This window comes from Micromesistius poutassou, assembly GCF_964030765.1.
Source record: "Micromesistius poutassou genome assembly, contig: SCAFFOLD_6977, whole genome shotgun sequence".
Lineage (NCBI taxonomy): Eukaryota > Metazoa > Chordata > Actinopteri > Gadiformes > Gadidae > Micromesistius > Micromesistius poutassou.
In genome coordinates this window covers 1-5,137 of record NW_028177860.1, presented here as the reverse complement: position 1 = coordinate 5,137, position 5,137 = coordinate 1, and the positions used below count along the sequence as shown (strand labels likewise).

At 44.3% G+C, this 5,137-nt stretch overlaps 1 long non-coding RNA gene across 2 annotated transcripts; it reads right to left on the bottom strand.

Moving 5' to 3' along the window:
* Positions 1-3,326: 3,326 nt before the first annotated feature.
* On the bottom strand, positions 3,327-5,112 carry LOC311374986. Of its 2 annotated transcripts, none has more exons than XR_014643177.1 (3): positions 4,948-5,112; positions 4,643-4,707; positions 3,327-3,456 (listed from the first exon to the last, which is right to left on the bottom strand). It is a non-coding gene; the product is annotated as an uncharacterized lncRNA (long non-coding RNA). The 2 variants fall into 2 exon arrangements; XR_014643178.1 differs by having other exon boundaries at positions 4,979-5,112.
* Positions 5,113-5,137: the final 25 nt, after the last annotated feature.

Here is a 5,137-nt window from a genome sequence, read left to right as displayed (position 1 = left end):
GTTTACATGTGATACTTTGAAACATCAGAATTTGTTCATTATTTGTAATTCAATGCGTGCGTGTGTGTGTGTGTGTGTAATGTAAAATGGGAACAGACTGAATAATATATGTTTTATATGAACACTGTCTAATAAAAGTGTAATGTAAAATGGAACAGACTGAATAATATGTTTTTATATGAACACTGTCTAATAAAGGTGTAATGTAAAATGGGAACAGACTGAATAATATATGTTTTATATGAACACTGTCTAATAAAGGTGTAATGTAAAATGGGAACAGACTGAATAATATGTGTTTCATATGAACACTGTCTAATAAAGGTTTAATGTAAAATGGGAACAGACTGAACAGCGACATCTAGTGGCGAGGAACGGGACCGCACGCAAAGCGGGATTAAAACGGGGAGTTTAAAACGCACACACGTTCTGTTTGTACGAATAAAACGCATGATGATAACCTATGTTGTAATAATCTGAGGTGTATTGATCAACGGAAGACACAGGTGGAGTTAAAGGTGTTGATTTAATGGCTTGTTTTACCACCCTGCTAAAACAGGGCGTCCGTCCCCCAAAAGAGTCCCCGACTTTAGTTCCGCAGTCGAGCAGCAAAACTGTACCTGTTGTAACTAACAATCAACTAATGTCTGTCTGTCTGTCTAATTATATACTAATTATAAAGAGTATTTACTATAACTTTATAAGACTAATTATAAAGAGTATTTACTATAACTTTATAAGACTAATTATAAAGAGTATTTACTATAACTTTATAAGACTAATTATAAAGAGTATTTACTATAACTTTATAAGACTAATTATAAAGAGTATTTACTATAACTTTATGAGACTAATTATAAAGAGTATTTACCATAACTTTATAAGACTAATTATAAAGGGTATTTACTATAACTTTATAAGACTAATTATAAAGGGTATTTACTATAACTTTATAAGACTAATTATAAAGAGTATTTACTATAACTTTATAAGACTAATTATGTAGAGTATTTGCTATAACTTTATAAGACTAATTATAAAGAGTAATGAAGCTTTAATAGAAGAGTTCTCAACAGCTTTATTATTTATTATTTGTTCCTATAACTATATCAGCCTCATTATAACAGGAAATTATGTTACGATGTCTAGCAATTATGTTATGTTAATTACACGTTAGTAGAACCACACACACACACACACACACACACACACACACACACACACACACACACACACACACACACACACACACACACACACACACACACACACACACACACACACACACACACACACACACACACACACACACGTGTCCGTGGGGGCGGGGCCAGGAGAGGACGCGTTGTTGAGGAAACTAAACTTAAGCCGTTTCTCAATACCAAGTACGCGGACTACGTTCTCGCGGACTTGGAAGTACGTACTTGGCAAGTCCGGACTTTCAAGTACAGACTTCCGAGAACGCGAGTACGCACCTGCAATTGGAACAGCAGCGGACTCGATGATGCATTCTGGGATATTTAACGGTCCCAAGTCCACACGAGTCTCCTCCGATGCGTCCTCGGTAGAACGGCCTCATCGAGAACGCATCGAGAACACACACGGGTTTTACGACAGTACTCGCGTACTTGGAATTGGAACAGTGCTTGGGCTACCACTGATGACGTTTATCGAGAACGCAAGTACACGAGAACACACAAGAACGCAAATTGAGAAACGGCTTCTCTCTCCCCACGCTCCAAATGAGAAACTGGGAGTTAGAGGAAGACATTTTCTCCTCTTCCGTCTGAGGAGGAGTAGGAGGAGGAGAGGGGTACATTAGATACACTCTGAGGAGGAGAGGGGTACATTAGATCCACTCTGAGGAGGAGGAGGAGAAGGAGGAGAGGGGTACATTAGATCCACTCTGAGGAGGAGGAGGAGAGGGGTACATTAGATACACTCTGAGGAGGAGGAGGAGAGGGGTACATTAGATCCACTCTGAGGAGGAGGAGGAGAGGGGTACATTAGATCCACTCTGAGGAGGAGGAGGAGAGGGGTACATTAGATCCACTCTGAGGAGGAGGAGGAGAGGGGTACATTAGATCCACTCTGAGGAGGAGGAGGAGGAGAGGGGTACATTAGATCCACTCTGAGGAGGAGGAGGAGAGGGGTACATTAGATCCACTCTGAGGAGGAGGAGGAGGAGAGGGGTACATTAGATCCACTCTGAGGAGGAGGAGGAGGAGGAGAGGGGTACATTAGATCCACTCTGAGGAGGAGGAGGAGGAGGAGGAGAGGGGTACATTAGATACACTCTGAAGAGGAGGAGGAGAGGGGTACATTAGATCCACTCTGAGGAGGAGGAGGAGGAGAGGGGTACATTAGATCCACTCTGAGGAGGAGGAGAGGGGTACATTAGATCCACTCTGAGGAGGAGGAGAGGGGTACATTAGATCCACTCTGAGGAGGAGGAGGAGGAGGAGAGGGGTACATTAGATACACTCTGAGGAGGAGGAGGAGGAGGAGGAGAGGGGTACATTAGATACACTCTGAGGAGCAGGAGGAGGAGGAGGAGAGGGGTACATTAGATACACTCTGAGGAGCAGGAGGATAGGGGTACATTAGATACACTCTGAGGAGGAGGAGGAGAGGGGTACATTAGATACACTCTGAGGAGGAGGAGGAGGAGAGGGGTACATTAGATACACTCTGAGGAGGAGGAGGAGAGGGGTACATTAGATACACTCTGAGGAGGAGGAGGAGGAGGAGAGGGGTACATTAGATCCACTCTGAGGAGGAGGGGGGAGGTTAGGGTATAGGGGAGGGGGAGGTTAGGGTATGGGGGAGGGTATAGGGTTGAGGGGAGGTCAAGGTTATGGTTAGGGTCAGGGGAGGGGGGAGGTTAGGAGAAGAGGATAGGGGAGGGGAGGTGGGAGGGGAGGGGGAGGATAGGGAATATGGAAGATTAGGGAGGAGGTGAGGGTAGAGGGGGGAGGTAAGGGGGAAGGATGGAGGTGAGGGTATAGGGGAGGGGGAGGATAGGGGAGGGGGGAGGTGGGAGGTGAGGGGGAGGATGGAGGTGAGGGTATAGAGGAGGGGGGAGGTTACCTTACCTTATTAGGGTAACAGGCGTGTGTATAATAAAAATGACCACACAAGCCACACAGCCAGGTCGTTTTAAATGATTTTATATCATAAAACAACATCAGTATACATTTCAACAACTGTGCGCACAGAGAAACAATTCTGGGATGTGAATCAAAAAAAACAACGGTTCATTGTGAGACCATCTGACCCTAACACTGAACCATGAGGAACCCATGAAGGAACCAAGGAACCCTCCAAGGAACCAAGGAACCCTCCAAGGAACCAAGGAACCCTTGACAACCCGTGACTTAAGTCACGTCCTGCGAGGTAGACGTTGAATCCGAAGTCTCCACCGTCCAGCTCTGATGAGGCGCCGTCGGTGGGTCACTGAAATGTTGAAGAGGAAAAACACTAATCGTTAGCCTCGTAGCATGAGCTATGTTGTTAGCCATAGGCCAACGATGTCCATTACGCTACGAGGCTACCGATGTCCATTACGCTACGAGGCTACCGATGTCCATTACGCTATGAGGCTACAATATCAATTATACTATGCGGCTAACGATACAGATAACGGTAAATCCATTATGCATTATCATATCCATTATGGTAAATTATATCCATTATGCTATGAAGCTAACGATATCAATTATGCCAGGAGGCCAACAATGTTGATAACGCTATGATGCTAACGATATAAATGATGCTATTAGGCTAATGATGTTGACTATGCTTTGAGGCTACTGATATTGATTATACTATGAGGCTAATGCAATCAATTATGCTATTATGCTACAATCTCAATTATACTATGAGGCTAACGATACAGATAACGCTATGAGGTAAACGATATCCATTATGCTATGAAGCTAACGATATCAATCATGCTAGGAGGCTACCGATGTCCAGCTAGGAGGCTAACGATGTCCAGCTAGGAGGCTAACGATGTCCAGCTAGGAGGCTAACGATGTCCAGCTAGGAGGCTACCGATGTCCAGCTAGGAGGCTACCGATGTCCAGCTAGGAGGCTACCGATGTCCAGCTAGGAGGCTAATGATGTCCAGCTAGGAGGCCAACGATGTCCAGCTATGAGGCTAACGATGTCCAGCTAGGAGGCTAACGATGTCCAGCTAGGAGGTTAACGATGTCCAGCTAGGAGGCTAACGATGTCCAGCTAGGAGGCTAACCAGATTCCGGGTCTCCCTCCAGATAGGTGGCTCCTCCATCAGCTCTCCTCAGCCAAGGGTTCCTCATCATTTTGTCCATGATTTTTTTAGTTAATACCATGTGTGTTGAAATTGTAAATAATTAGACTTGAAGAAAATACTTTTGTTTGGAGAATTCTAAACTGTTAGTAGTTTATTATTCTTTGGACACCTCGTTTAAATAATTCTGAATCAAAGCGCTGTCTTGAATGTAGAATATAGACATAGAAGATAAATTTCATGTTTTAAACTTCAACATGAAACATGCACACTTGGGAATTTGTAATTCAGGACTATAGTAAAACATTGTGTGAATTTAACAGCATAGCTCTGGTGGTGAAGCAATGTAAAAAAATTGTTGGTATTAACCTTCCAAAGACTTGAGCAGTCCCATCGTAGTCCTCGTCTCGCTCCTGGTGGGTCGTCAGCTTCATCTGTTCACAACACAAACACACATTAAAAGGTGTGAGTGTGACCAGCTGTTACGTTTTAGTTGTGTTTTAGTGTCCACCTTGATGTACGCTGGATAAACTACAGTAGTAGCAGCTGATGTGACCGTAATTACCTCAAATCACAGCTTTGGCTAAAATTCACAGAATGAAAAATCTGAAGGAAAAACTAATTAACACGCTCTACGATCGTTAATTTAAAAAGATTGAATAATTAAAAAGAACCTCCAGGTGTCAAGTGTTTGGTGATGGTTACCCTCCGGTCCCCAGTCTCCGGTCCAGCCTGGTGCCCCATTCCTGGTCCAGGGGGATCTGGATACCCTCTGGTCCACAGCCTCCGGTCCAGCCTGGTGCCCCATTCCTGGTCCAGGGGGATCTGGATACCCTCTGGTCCACAGCCTCCGGTCCAGCCTGG